Genomic DNA, 15,499 nt, shown 5'->3' with positions numbered 1-15,499 from the left:
GGCCTAATAGTGTCCAATCATGTCTTGAGCCATATTCATTCCATGTAATTTCAGCATGCCAAGCCATGACACCCACAATCATTTCAGTGGTTAAAAACAGATAAGATTGGCTTTCCCGAAACATTTTGTTGAAATGTAATTTGATCTAGGTGAGAACAACAGTAACAGCGGCATCTGGTACATTCAGACTAATTTATGGTAAATGATGTATGTGGCTTCAATGACACATTTCTCTAAACAGGGGAACACTGCATAGTATGACGAAGCAATACTCCAAACTGCATATTCCTACTACTTGTCAGAAAGAGAACTGATACTGTATACTGGTTGTTGAGGTGGGATTGGCATAGGGTGAGGGAAGTATGTGGGATTACCATGTTATTAGATTCCTAATGTCTTACTCATTGGTAGGAAGAAGTTTAGTCCAAATCGAATGTTGTATACTATATTTCTTGAATATTATCTGAATCCTATAAATTAGAAAGGTCAAATTGGGTGCAATCATATTTGGGGACCGTATTCAATTCAGTCTGGTATGAGAAGGGTAGCCCCTATCTGCAAAAGCTGGGTGTTTGCGGGAAGCTGAGTATCTTGGCTATTGATCTGTGACTTAAAATCTTTGGTGTGACTTACTACCACATTGGCATACAAATGTATAAGGGCAGGCAGAGCCGATGACCTCATTTCAAGATGGCTGCTACCTACATTAAGATTAGCGTTGTGAAGCACTAACAAAATAAACGGGGAAAATGTCGATACACACCAAAAGCCAGGCCTCCACAGATCATGAGGATGTCTTATTTGTCTGCCTGTGACCTACTGTTATTAATCACCAGCCCCGAGAGTTAAAATGTTGGGGGGGGGGTTTACATTAATCCTTACGTTGGTAGGAACACATCTAGCCTATTGCCATGTTATTTGATGATGTATGACTTAGTGGCAACATCGAATGTCCATCGACTTGGCCAAGGCCTTCGACTCTGTCAATCACCATATTCTTATCGGCAGACTCAACAGCCTTGGTTTCTCAAATGACTGCCTCGCCTGGTTCTATGGATAGAAAACACCCTAAATTTTCTAAAACTGTTTGAATGGTGTCTGTGAGTATAACAGAACTCAAATGGCAGGTCAAAACCTGAGAGATTCCTTTACAGGAAGTGGCCTGTCTGACCATTTCTTGAACTTCTTTTCCATCTCTATCTTTTACTAAGGAGCTCTGCTCTAACGTGACACTTCCTACGTCGTCCATAGGCGCTCAGAGCCCGGGAAAAAACAGAATGTCGTCATTCCAGCCCCAGGCTTAAACACATTATCGCCTTTCTCAAGTGGCCGATCAAGGGACACTGGGCTTAGGCGCGTGACCCGACCGCCCCCGCCTTTGGGATTTTTTCCTCTGTTTGCCGAAAAGGAGATTCCCTGTCGGAATATTATCGCTTTTCTACGATAAGTACGGTAATGGAATATTTAGAATTTTATTGTCACGAATTGCGCCATGCGCGCGACACTTCTTTACTATTTCGGATAGTGTCTGGAACGCACGAACAAAACGCCGCTATTCGGATATAACGATGGATTATTTTGGACCAAACCAACATTTGTTATTGAAGTAGCAGTCCTGGGTGTGCATTCTGACGAAGACAACAAAAGGTAATCAAACTTTTATAATAGTAAATATGATTATGGTGAGTGCTAAACTTGCCGGGTGTCTAAATAGCGAGCCCGTGATGCCTGGGCTATGTACTTAGAATATTGCAAAATGTGCTTTCACCAAAAAGCTATTTTAAAATCGGACATATCGAGTGCATAGAGGAGGTCTGTATCTATAATTCTTAAAATAATTGTTATGCTTTTTGTGAACGTTTATCGTGAGTAATTTAGTAAAATGTTAGCGAATTCCCCGGAAGTTTGCGGGGGGTATGCTAGTTCTGAATGTCACATGCTAATGTAAAAAGCTGGTTTTTGATATAAATATGAACTTGATTGAATAAAACATGCATGTATTGTATAACATAATGTCCTAGGGTTGTCATCTGATGAAGATCATCAAAGGTGAGTGCTGCATTTAGCTGTCTTCTGGGTTTTGGTGACATTATATGCTGGCTTGAAAAATGGGTGTCTGATTATTTCTGGCTTGGTACTCTGCTGACATAATCTAATGTTTTGCTTTCGTTGTAAAGCCTTTTTGAAATCGGACAGTGTGGTTAGATTAACGAGAGTCTTGTCTTTAAATAGCTGTAAAATAGTCATATGTTTGAGAAATTGAAGTAATAGGATTTTTAAGGTTTTGAAAATCGCGCCACAGGCTGCCAGTGGCTGTTACGTAGGTGGGACGAATTCGTCCCGCCTAGCCCAGAGAGGTTAAACCTCCAAATGAGCTTCAATACCATACAACACTCCTACCGTGGCCTCCAACTGCTCTTAAACGCTAGTAAAACTAAATGCATGCTTTTCAACCGTTTGCTGCCCGCACCCGCCCAACTAGCATCACTACTCTGACCTAGAATATGTGGACAACTACAAATACCTAGGTGTCTGGCTAGACTGTAAACTCTCCGTCCAGACTCATATTAAACATCTCCAATACAAAATTAAATCTAGACTCGGCTTCCTATTTCGCAACAAAGCCTCCTTCACTCACGCCGCCAAACATACCCTCGTAAAACTGACTATCCTCGACTTCAGCGATGTCATTTACAAAATAGCCTCCAAAACTCTACTCAGCAAATTGGATGCAGTCTATCACAGTGCCATCCATTTTGTCACCAAAGCCCCATATAACACCCACCACTGCGACCTGTATGCTCTCGTCGGCTGGCCCTCGCTACATATTCGTCGCCAGACCCACTGGTTCCAGGTCATCTATAAGTCTTTGCTAGGTAAAGCTCCACCTTATCTCAGCTCACTGGTCACGATAACAACACCCACCCATAGCACGCGCTCCAGCAGGTATAGCTCACTGGTCATCCCCAAAGCCAACATCTCCTTTGGCCGCCTTTCCTTCCAGTTTTCTGCTGCCAATGACTGGAACGAATTGCAAAAATCACTGAAGTTAGAGACTTATATTTCTATCTAACTTTAAACATCAGCTATCTGAGCAGGTAACTGATCTCTGCAGCTGTACATAGCCCATCTGTAAATAGCCCATTCAATCTACCTACCTCATCCCCATATTGTTTTTATTAACTTTTTTCTGCTCTTTTGCACACCAGTATCTCTACTTGCACATCATCATCTGCTCATTTATCACTCCAGTGTTAATCTGCTAAATTGTAATTGCTTCGCTACTATGGCCTGAGTGGGACAAAACAACGTCTAGAACCTGTAATGCAAACTATTGCTACCTGGATCAGAGACGAGATGCACCGAGCACGCTACATTACATCGTAAACAGATTTCATAGCTTTAATTTCATCGCTTTAGCATAAAAGATGGCTTCTTATGGGGGAGAAAAAGTTAAAAACTAAGAATAACAAACAGGAAGCTAAAAAGGCAGCAGCTATGAATAAGTATACCGACATCGAACCATTGAATAAAAATACTGGTCGGACTCGGATGAGGGGAACGATTTGGACAATGAGTGTTGTGCCTCGGCCGACGAAGATTGCCTTCTAGAAGGATTGGAACCACTTTTTAGATCTGTAAGTCAATTACTTTCATGAATTTACTATATGTATTTAGTTTTTTACAAGTTGTCTGCTTTTTGTGCTTTGGATTTAGTTTACATAGGCCTATGCAACAAGTAATTTCAATGTTATATAATTCCAAAGGAGTTATTGTCTTTGTTTCATATTAGTTCACTGTTTGCTGTTCTCAGTTTCATCCTTGTAACTTTGGAGAGGCCACTAAACTCTCATGGACATTGTTTACTACATTGTGTTACTGTTTCAACTAGGAGTGAGTCACTGTACAGACAAAGTTTAGACTTGGTGTTTTTACTTTACAGTAATGTCGTTTTGTAAATTTAGTCAACTGTAATTCCGCGTGTCTTACAACAATATATCCCTTTAGAGGATGCAGAGGATTTGGATGATGACATTTGGGAGCCACCCCTCCCCAGCATGCGCCCCCGCCGGTCAAGGTCTTCACCCCCCCCACTGCTATGTCAATCATCCCATCTGATGGTTCTACATCCACTCTTCATAGACCTCTTGAAAAAGAAAATAGGACAAATGGTGCCACAAGCCCCTAACAAAATCTGTTTCCTCAAGACCAAGGTAAAGGTCATGACAAAGACAGCGGAGAGGGGGACCATACATTGGATCAGGACTAACAAGCTGCTTTTTATGAAATGGGAGGACACTAGGGAAGTAACCATGCAGCATATGGCATTCAACAACCATCTCTCAAGGAGGGTGAAAAAGGAAGAATGTCCCCATTCCTGTGAAGGACTACAATGGCAGCACGGGGGGTGTCGACCTGGTAGTAGCCTCCACAAGACCAGGAAGTGGTAGAATACTTTTTTTAACCACTTTGTAGACAATGCTACAGTAAATGTTTTCATTCTCCACAAGCAGATGGCCAAAGCAAAAAGGTTGGCCTTCCGAGAGCAGCTGGTTTTGGAAATGGTTGAATTGGGGGCTCAAAGCAAACTCACAACCATTACAATTCCCCCCACTCAAGGTGAGTGCCACTATCCAACACACATGCCAAAAGGAACAACTGGAAGCACTGCACAAAACACAGGTGGGGGGGGGGGTTAAATGCCAGATCTTCTGTCCGAAATGCCAGTTTGCTTCAAAGACTATCACGACATGCACAAGCTACAGTGAAAGTGAAATCTAATCATCTACAACTGGGATGTAAAACGAACACCATCGGTAAATAGTTCCCGTTTATTTCTATTTTTGCACCTTTTTAGTGAAGGACGTGTGTAAACAAGTTTGTGTATGACAAGAAATGTTTATATATCTTTATGTTTATCTGTTGCTTTAATATTGTTTTTTGTAAACAGTTCATTTGTATGTGGGACCAATACATTGGATATGCCTTGGCTAAACGTTCAGGCACTTTGAAGAGGTTGAGAAAACACTTGGATATCCCCCTGTATGTCCCCCGACACCACCACAAGAAATGTAGTTTTATAGTTAACAATAACTTTTAGGCACATACACTGTGCAAAAATTACCACATTCGGAAACTTTGGAGAGGTTGAAAGGACACTTGAATGTACCCTGGATACTCCATAACACCAATGTTTGAGTGAGGCTGATAAAAGTTGTGTCTTTATACTGAACAAATCGCATTTAGGGATTGAAAATATGTAATAGCACTGGAATGATCTAATTTTCAGACATATGCCACTTTGGATAGGTTTAGGGACACTTGGAAACGTCCCTTAACCACACCTGACAACTTACTAAAACATCTGCCCATTTCTAGTTGTTAGGTCTATCAATTCCATTTTTCTGATATCGTTCGCATGTTGTGGAAGCCATCTGATGCGTTTCCAGGTCTGGGCATCAATAATTCACTTATATTTTGTCAAAGAAAGATGACTTTCAAAATAAATAAAAAATTGTATTTTGTGTGTGCTTGGTCTTGTGTATTCTGAACTATGTAACTTCTATCTATCTTCTGATTATTATTCCCTCAATCTCCCAGATGTCTTCTTTCCAAATATACCAAGTTTTGGCATGTTAGAGTCATGTAATTACACATGAATAGCAGTTAGTTTTGGGTATGAAAAAAAAAAAGAGAAAATAAAAAGGAGGTTAACTTAATTTCAGAGTTCAAATATTTCAACAAAATAATGTTTCAGGAATGTTAATTGTTACCAACTACAGAAACGATTTCAGAACAATCGGAGATGGTGGGTATCGAAAATGTCTTTCTTGTGCCTTTTGAAGTGGAACGACCCCATAGAGACATTCAAGCATCAGCTTCCTTCCCTTTGCACCCTGGGAAGAGCCAGTTAAACAAATTGCCAGCTCCTGACATTCACATTCTTCCTGAGGGAGGAGGGTGGAAACTTTTGTCCACAGTGAGAAAACCAGGTGCCAGTGTTCAGCTTCTGAAGACAGCAAGCAAACAGGCAAGGCCAGTAGTCTCCGTTATAAAAGTCTAACCCGTGGCAAGTCAAAGCGATTTGCCATCAAGTGCAAGCACCCACGGAGAGGAGAATAAAATGAGTGCGAGATATAGGGTATGCCACTGAGATATTACAGTATCTTATGAAAAATACAGCCTTACCTTTTCCTGTAGGCTACACTATGCCTCTAGTTGAAAATAATGTTTTTAAGAAAAAGGTGTCAAGCTAAGACCGGCAGACGCACATCTCCGGACAGCAGCAAAAGTGTGTGAGTTTCCTGTCCCGTTTCTAGCAGTGTGCGATTCCAGACGGGTCATGTGACCAGGCAGCGAGAGGAGACGAAGCTCAGTATGGGTCATCAGCCCGTAATCCAATAACGCTATCTGACATCTACATGTGCTAAGCAGCAGCTTAGGCCAAAACTATTTAACCAACCACAGGCGAAAAACGCCATAGGGGCGGGGCCATGGTGCCATGCATTTCTACCCCATACCGTAATAGACCGCATACTGGAAAACCAATGTGTTTCCCATTACAAAGCCATAGAGGCTGATCGTATGGCAGTTTAAGGGCCCAGAGTGCCATCATCGGCAAAACGAGGGCTTAATTACAATTGCAGAGACTTTTAACACTAGCATCCACTCCTCCAAGACGTTATTCTGCTAATAAAGAGCTTTAAAGGGAACGCTGACAGCTTGGGCGGGTTTTGCATGGCAGGCCCCTTTATTGATGTGACTCATCCCTTCCTTGTGCTTTAGTTGGTGGGAATAGAGAGGGGAAGGGGGTTTGGGGAAGGGGGGGGGGCAGATTTTCTGTTTTGTGGGGCATGAGTCACCAGGGTGCCAAGAGGCCCTTGTCTGGTGATACCGGGGTGAGTAGGTTGAAAGGGGAGCGCAGGATGGGGTAAAAACAAGGTCTGGAGCAAATCCGTCAAACACAGACACAGACACACTACTCCCCAGCCAGATCCCTTTAACCCACACAGTCCCACTGACTGTAACCAGCCACCCACTGTCTGCTGTTGACATAACAACCAAGCCTAGTCATGCCCCTCATCTTCATTTTGCCTTTATAACTGTAAAGTTATGTATATTTAAACTGACTGGGTTCTGTTTTATTTACTGATACAGTGAAAGCTTGTAGCTACGCTGAAAAAGTGGGTTGCTTCCTTTATTTCCTCAGGAGTGCCTTAGAGAGACAATGGCTATTGTTTCCCAAATACACACTGTGGTAATGTGGTTTACACATAACACACCCAATGGGAAAGCACTGTTAAATTCTATTCCTCCATTTGTGCTCTGGTTTCTTAGTGATCCCCTTTGTCCCAGTCTTCCGGCTTTCTGTTTGCCTTAGTCAAACGTGAAGGAAATGAATTGAAAACACAAAAAGATGTGGACCTGTATCTGCACATAGACACTGTGCTGTAGACAAGGGTACAAAGTACCACACAGAAGTACGCAATACAGTGCATTACGACACACAGTCGTCCTGCTGGCCTACAGCGCCTTCAGAAAGAATTCATACCCCTTGACTTATTACACTTTGTGTTACAACCTGCATTCAAAATGTATTGAAATATATATTTTTACTCACCCATCTACACACAATAGCCCATAATGACAAAAATGTTTGCAAATTTATTGAAAATGAAATACAGAAATCTAATTTACAAAAGTATTCACACCACTGAGTCAATACTTTGGAGAAGCACCTTTGGGAGCAATTACAGCTGTGAGTCTTTCTGGGTAAGTCTCTAAGAGCTTTCTAAACCTGGATTGTGCAACAATTTCCCATTATTCTTTTCAAAATCCTTCAAGCTCTGTCAAATTGGTTGTTGATCATTGCTAGACAGCCATTTTCAGGTCTTTAAGTCAAAACTGTAACTCAGCCAATCAGGACCCCTCACGGTCTTCTTGGTAACCAACTCGTGTAGATTTGGCCTTGGTTTTAGGTTATTGTCCTGCTGAAAGGTGACATCTCCAAGTGTCTAGTGGAAAGCAGACAACCAGGTTTTCCTCTAGAATTTTGTCTGTGCTTATGGAATTATTTTATTCTGTACAAGCTTCCTTCTTTTCACTCTGTCATTTAAGTTAGTATTGTGGAGTAACTACAATGTTGCTGATCCAATCCTCAGTTCTCCCCTATTATAGCAATTAAACTTGTTTTAAATTCACCACTGGCCTTATGGTGAAATCCCTGAGGGGTTTCTCTCCGGCAACGGAGTTAGGAAGGACACCTGTATTGTTGTAGTGACTGGGTCTATTGATACACCAACCAAAGTGTAATTAATAACTTCACCATGCTCCAACGGATATTGAATGTCTGCTTTACCAATAGGGGCCCTACTTTGAGAGGCATTTGAAAACCTCCCTGGTCTTTGTGGTTGAATCTGTGTTTGAAATTCACTGCTCAACTGAGGGGCCTTACAGATAATTGTGGAGTACAGAGATGAGGTAGTCATTCAAATCATGTTAAACAGTAGTGCAACTTATGTTACTTGTTAGGCACATTTTTAATCCTGAACTCATTTACCATAACATAGGGGTTATTTTTATTTTTTTAAATTTCTAAAAACATAATTCCACTTTGGCATTATGGGGTATTGGGTGTAGGCCAGTGACAAAATCGAAATGTAATACATTTTAAATTAAGGCTGTAACACAACAAAATGTGGAAAAAGTCCAGGGTTGTGAATACTTTCTGAAGGCACTGTATTATCAGAGAGGAAGGGTGGTGTGTTTTTGTGTCCATTATCAGACTGGCAGATCGGGAATTCCCCGTAACCGGCGCTCAGACAAACTCATACCATGCGTGGCGTGCCCAGCTGGACTGCTCTCAAAGGGCTACTGCAGCCAGAGTAGACACACAGGAAGTCTTTATGAGAGCAATGTAGTATCTTACTACCACACGTCCGCACCCTTCATCAAATAAACACCCTTTGTCAAACATTTTTTTGCACTGGGTTACCTTGGCTTGGGTAGCCTTCAATGACTTATATAAACCCTGGATTGCTGATGCTGTGTACTGGCAAACGACAGGCATTGAGACCACCGGTCAGCCATATTGGCACTCCCCAGAAGGAGCAGTCCATAATAATGAAAGGAATTCTACAGTATTTCAATTAAACGTTAAAAGGACAAAATTACATGTATTTAACTAAATTTGTTGTAGTGGAGACAGTAACTTTAGAACTTGCAAAAAAGTATACTTTAAGGAAAATGTTTTAATATATTTAAGTTCAGCTCACATAATATAATTTTTTTTAAATGCATTAAGGTGTCTAATATAACAAATGTGGCAAAAACAAAATGTAGACATGATTAATAAAACGTATTTCTATAGCTTCCAAAAATATATCTTTTTTTACAACGGTGGGAGGAGTGCCAAGATGGAGGCGTGGTGGCTTCAAAACAGAGCCCTGTCAGTCATCTACTGTACATATACATCCTTGGTAGCCTTCAACACTAAAATTGACAAACTGACTCCTTACTCCAGTATGTTTAAAAAAAAAAAGTGTCAATCTATAAAAATAAAAAAAAACATTAAATTATATACAATGCGCTTCTTTGGCTCACAGTGATATTGTTGATGAAAATTATATAAGCAGTCTCCTGGTAGTGTTTTCCAAGAGCACCCCTGGGGGAAACTGCATTGCAGTTTGGAAAAACTGACAGACTACATTGGAAAGGTGCTTACTCTAGGATATCAAAAAAAGAGACAACATTAAAAAGCTCTCTATGTGGAAACCGTCAACGTAGCTTAAGTCAACGCAACATCGTCTCAGGTTAGATATCGGCGAATGTCACTTATCAGCCTCAGTCTGGCCTACTGTAGTGGACAAAGACATCCAGAAAGAGAGGGAGAGAGAGGAAAAGAAGGAAGAATGAAAGAGGCGGATAGTGAGGGGGGGGGGGACGACACAGCGAGGTGGAATGATTCATCCAGCCTATCCAACTCATGGGGTCTCGGGGCATCCACCAGACACCATCTGGACTGCTGGAATTCTAACGAGGAGTCGCGGTTAGGGGGTCTTCCGTACAGGCAGAGGGGGATGGGTTAGTAAATCCCAGAGATACAGTACATCAGATTTTAACCCTTCTAGACAACGCAACAAAATCAGCTAGCCTACTTTCTACTTGATAGCCTACTTTGCAGTTGATGGGTTAGGGCCCAGAGATACAGTAAAACCAAACTGAACCTTTATGGGACCAGGCCTAACAGTTGACTTTTATAAAACAAAATGCTACAAAAATCAACCACAGCTCAACTTCATGCTAAAGGAAGGAATTACCAGATGTGGGATTAACAGTTAATTCCCATTGAAACACAACAAAATCAAATAGTTCATATTTAGCAAGTAGGCTATGTAGAAACTGGAAACATACGTAGGCTGATACAGGAGTTTCTCTTGTAATGTGAGATTTCCTGAATGGAAATAAAAGGGTCTATATCATTTGCATCGCCACCAGAGCTACGTCAGAGTTTGTGCCCTCTTATGAAAAGTTTATGATGATGATTGGCTAGATAATGACCCAAGTATGAATGAGAGGCCAATTAGATGAAGTGGACATTCTGTCCGTTCGACTACAATGTTTTTCAAGTGTCATGTATGGACAGCAGTACTTCAACAGAGAACAATCCAGAGACCCAAACAAGGCTTTTACTATGACTCCATATGCAGTCACAGACCCTGCCACATTAGTCTTAGTGTCGCTTGTTGTATCGGAAATGCTGTCCAGATATATACACTTCAAATCATAGTTGGACTGATTGTCAACATATGTTCAATGTCACTGTGTCATCAATTACTGAATTCACACACTTCATATAGAACTAAATCAAAGGCCAAATTAGCTTATCTTCTTTTTGAGAGAGTGGCCGCTTTACAATGTCCACAAACTACTAGCGAGATTTACAAATATGTCTTAGAGGAGATTAGCCTCCTGGCTAACCCAAGCACCCTTCCCCTGGGAGTTCCTATTGCTCATATTGTCACATCCCCTCCACTCACTGTAAATATTTACAGAGTGAAACTGCCTGCCATTATGGTCCCTTTCTCTCTCTCTCCCCCTTGTTTCTGAACTATCAAGAAATGCAGGCTTAACCAGGGTTATTGATTTCGACAGTTCTCGGACTGTACAGTCAAGTACAAATGCCGTTCGGAATTTAAAAAAAATTCTGATCTTCCTGTGGCCATCCACAACTTAACGTATTGCATGTACAATATAGTATGCATTTATAACAAGTTCTCAGCAAGTTCTCAGACCCCTTGACTTTTACATTTTGTTACGTTACAGCATCATTCTAAAATGGATACAATGAATTTTTTCCTCATCAATCTACACACAATAACCCATAATGACAAAGCAAAAACAGGTCTTTAGAAAATATTTGCTAATTCATAAAAAAAATATTTTTTAAAGGAAATATCACTTTTTCTCCTGAGCACTCAGGACCTCCGCCCCCCAGTCTACGGTTTGCCTTCCAACATGACGACGACCATAAGCACACAGCCAAGACATAGCAGGGGGGTCTTCGTGACAAGTCTCAATGTCCTTGAGTAGCCCAGCCAAAGCCTGGACTTGAACCCCATCGAACATCTCTAGAGACCTGAAAATAGCTGTGCAGCGACGCTCTCCATTCAACCAGACAGAGCTTGAGAGGATCTGCAGAGAATAATTGGAGAAACTCCCCAAATATATGCGTGCCAAGCTTGTAGCATCATACCCAAGCAGAGTTGAGGCTGTAATCGCTGCCAAAGATGCTTCAAAGTACTGAGTAAAGGGCCTGAATCCTTAAGTAAATGTGATCAGTTTTTTTAATTGAATACATTTGCAAACATTTCTGAAAACCTGTTTTTACTTTGTCATTATGGGGGGGGGGGGGGGAATTTAATCAATTTTAGAATAAGGCTGTATTGTAACAAAATGTGGAAAACGTCAACAGGTCTGAATACTTCCTGAATGCATTGAACAAAAATATAAACGAAACATGTAAAGTGTTGGTCCATGTTTCATGAGCTGAAATAAAAGATCGCAGAATTGTTTCATATGCACAAAATCTTATGTCTCAAATATTGTCCACCAATTTGATTACATCCCTGTTAGTGAACATTTTGCCTTGGCCAATATAATCCATCCACCTGACAGGTGTGGCATATCAAGAAGCTGATTAAACAGCATGATCATTACACTTGTGCACCTTGAGCTGGGGACAAAAGGACACTAAATGTGCAGTTGTCACAACGCCACAGATGTCTCAAGTTGAGGGAGTGTGCAATTGGCATGCTGACTGCAGGAATGTCCACCAGAGCCGTTGCCAGAGAATTTAATGTTCATTTCTCTACCACAAGCCGCCTCCAACGCCATTTTAGAGCATTTGGCAATACGTCCAACCGGCCTCATAACTGCAGACCACGTGTAACCACTCCAGGACCTCCACATTCAGCTTCTTCACCTGCGGGATCGTGACCCAGACAGTTGATGATACTGAGTAGTATATCGGTCTGTAACAAAGCCTGATTGACTGGGCCTGGCTCCCCAGAGGGTGGGCCTAGGTCACAAGTAGATGAGGCCTACATCCTCCCAGGCACACTCATGGCTGCGCCCCTGCCCAGTTACGTGAAATCCATACATTAGGGCCTAATGAATTTATTCCAATTAACTGTTCCTTACATGAACTTTAACTCAGAAAAATCTTTGAAATTGTTGCATGTTGCACTTAAATTTTTGTTCTGTATAGTTACTAGCTATTCATCCTTGACATCATACTTGCATTAAGTGGAATACTTCACTGACTTTCAAATAAATGTTCTGTATTAACATAGGTACACTAATGGCCCTTCAGCCTGACGGCAATGGACCAAAGCCAGCCAATGTTTATGTCAGGTGTCATTAGGGTTGTACATTTTGTGGAAATATATTTGAATTCATGGAAATACATGCAAATTAATATTAATACCATTTAAAATGTTGATGTGTTTTTGCATTGGATATATTTACCATATCATATGGAGACAGAACAATTTAGTTACAAATTGAACTTTAATAAAATGAGTTGACTCTTCACATGGGATGATTCCACTGAACACCAAAAGAAAGAAAATATTGAATGATCCCCAAGGATCCATCGCATCTCCCAAAAAATGTTTAACATACATCTGTAAAATGATAGTCTAGGAAGTAAAGCTTTGGTTGTCTTCCTCTCAGGCTTCCAAGTCTTCTCCCTGGACCTCCTCAATGTCCACCTCTTGAACATCAGACTCTGAGGCCTCATCTTCACTGTCACTTTTCAACCTTGTTGAGGATGGCTCGCTGTCAGGCTCAAAAAGCCACAAACTTGCCTGGATGGCCACCAATTTTTCAACCCTTGTATTGGTCAGCCTGTTGCGTGCTTTGGTGTGTGTGTTCCCAAACAAGGACCAATTGCACTCTGAGGCGGCTGATGTTAGTGGGCTTAGGAAGATGGAGGCAACAGGGGAAAGAGCCTCAGATCCACAAAGTCCCTTCCACCAGGTGGCTGATGCAATATGGCAGTCATGCCAACATATCTCATCTCCATCCCAAAGCCCTTGCTTGGAAGTGTACTTCGCCAGACTGCCAAGAACCTTGCCCTCATCCAGGCCAAGGTAGCGAGACACGGTAGTGATGACACCATAGGCCATGTTGATCTCTGCACCAGACAGGATGCTCTTGCCAGCATACTTGGGGTCCAACATGTATGCTGCGGTATGTATGGGCTTCAGGCAGAAGTCGTCCCACTTCATGTATTTCAGAACTGCAGTTTCCTCTGCTTGGAGCAACAGTAAAATGGGCAGGGCAGTACGGATTTCTTCTCTTACATCTGCAAGCAGAGTCTGAACATCAGACAGGATGGCATTGTCTCCCTCAATCCGTGCAATGGCTACTGCTATAGGTTTGAGGAATTTTAGGCTGCTTACCACTCTCTCTCGAAATACACCATCCAGGAGGATCCTCTTGATGGGGCTGTCCATATCGGCAGACTGTGATATGGCCATTTCTTGGAGAGACTCCTTCCCCTCCAGGAGACTGTCAAACATGACAACACTACCCCAACGGGTGTTGCTGGGCAGCTTCAATGTGGTGCTCTTATTCTTCTCACTTTACTTGGTGAGGTAGATTGATGCTATAACTTAATGATGCTATAACTTAATGACCCTTCACATACCTAACCATTTCCCTGGCCCTCTTGTAAAGTGTATCCATTGTTTCAGTGCCATGTCGTCCTTGAGGAGCAGATTCAATGCATGATCAGCACATTCAATGGGTGTGATGTGAGGGTAGGACTCCTCCATGTTAGACCAAGCAGCCTTTATGTTTGCAGCCAATGAGCGTCTGCGTTGCCAAGCGTTAAAATATAAGTCAGTTCTATTTGTGACGCAGATCGCGCTGCAAGTCCTGCCTCTCCCATCTCCTCATTGGTTTATAGACGCAGATACCCACATGCCATCTCCTCATTGGTTATATGTGACTGAAAGACGAACGAGGTCAGTGGCGGTAATGCACCTAATTTATGAAAGTTGCCAATCGCAATATAAAGTCAAGAGAAGAAAAAGCCTGTAAGGAGAAGAGAACTGGAAACGATTCGGCTGAGAGTTTTATGTGTGGATTAATTGGTGGAGTAGAGGACCTTGTGCATTTCAGGTAAAATAACAACTCAATGTTTATATCCCTGGACAAATTAGCTAGCAACAGCAAGCTAGCTAAACAGGACACCTTAGCTAGCAAGTGCAAGCTAGCTAGCTAAAATGCCATAAATGTTTAATGCTTTTCCACCTGTCCCCAAATTAATATAATTGGTTCAGAGTTTGTTTTGATATTTTAACCTGCATGTCGTCATCGCGTTTGGCGTGGGGGGACAAAATAAATGTATGCACGATGGCGCACGCGCGCAGCCGGTTTGGGTTCCGTGTAAGATGTCTGATTCATCATTTTCACCTCGAATAGAAGTAGAGGGACTTTGTCAGAAATTGCTTGTTGTGAGAGCTGAGGGAACTTTATGCACCTGGCCAGATGATTCTGCATCTTTGTTGCATTCTTCACATATGACTTGGCACAGTATTTGCAAATGTACATAGCTTTTCCTTCTACATTAGCTGCAGTGAAATGTCTCCACACATCAGATAGTGGCATTTTCCTGTAAAGGATCAGAAGAAAGAAAATTGAAAAAAAAAAGCCTATTTAATTCCATGTACAGATAAATACTTAAGCAGTTAGATTAAACAACTCCTTCGTAAGATAAATGTTTTAAAATGAAACATGTATGGAAACAGGTGAAATAACACTCATTTAGCAGGCTCAAGCAAGCTAAAACCCACATGGTAGCAAAAACTAACTAGCAGAAATGATCAAGTTGTAAATGATTTAAAACACACGTCGCTGTAGACTACTATTTACTAGTTAACAAAAAAATCATGCATGTCATATAAAATATATTCACCCCACCCAATAT

At 41.6% G+C, this 15,499-nt stretch overlaps 1 protein-coding gene across 5 annotated transcripts in view; it reads right to left on the bottom strand.

Annotated features, from left to right (window-relative positions):
• svild (supervillin d) overlaps positions 1-15,499 on the bottom strand; it is a 116,011-nt gene that overhangs the window by 92,373 nt on the left and 8,139 nt on the right. Inside the window, exon 1 of one of the 5 annotated variants that reach the window (XM_014158665.2) lies at positions 6,190-6,384. The exons of the other annotated variants lie outside the window; for them this stretch is intronic. The gene's annotated coding sequence lies outside the window, so the exon portion shown is untranslated. Of the gene's footprint in view, positions 1-6,189; positions 6,385-15,499 lie in introns of those variants that run through there. 5 annotated transcript variants of the gene reach the window in all.

Source organism: Salmo salar, chromosome ssa19 (genome assembly GCF_905237065.1).
Source record: "Salmo salar chromosome ssa19, Ssal_v3.1, whole genome shotgun sequence".
In the NCBI taxonomy this organism is placed as follows: Eukaryota; Metazoa; Chordata; class Actinopteri; order Salmoniformes; family Salmonidae; genus Salmo; species Salmo salar.
Note: the sequence above shows the minus strand (reverse complement) of the source record. Positions and strands in the feature narration are given on the sequence as shown.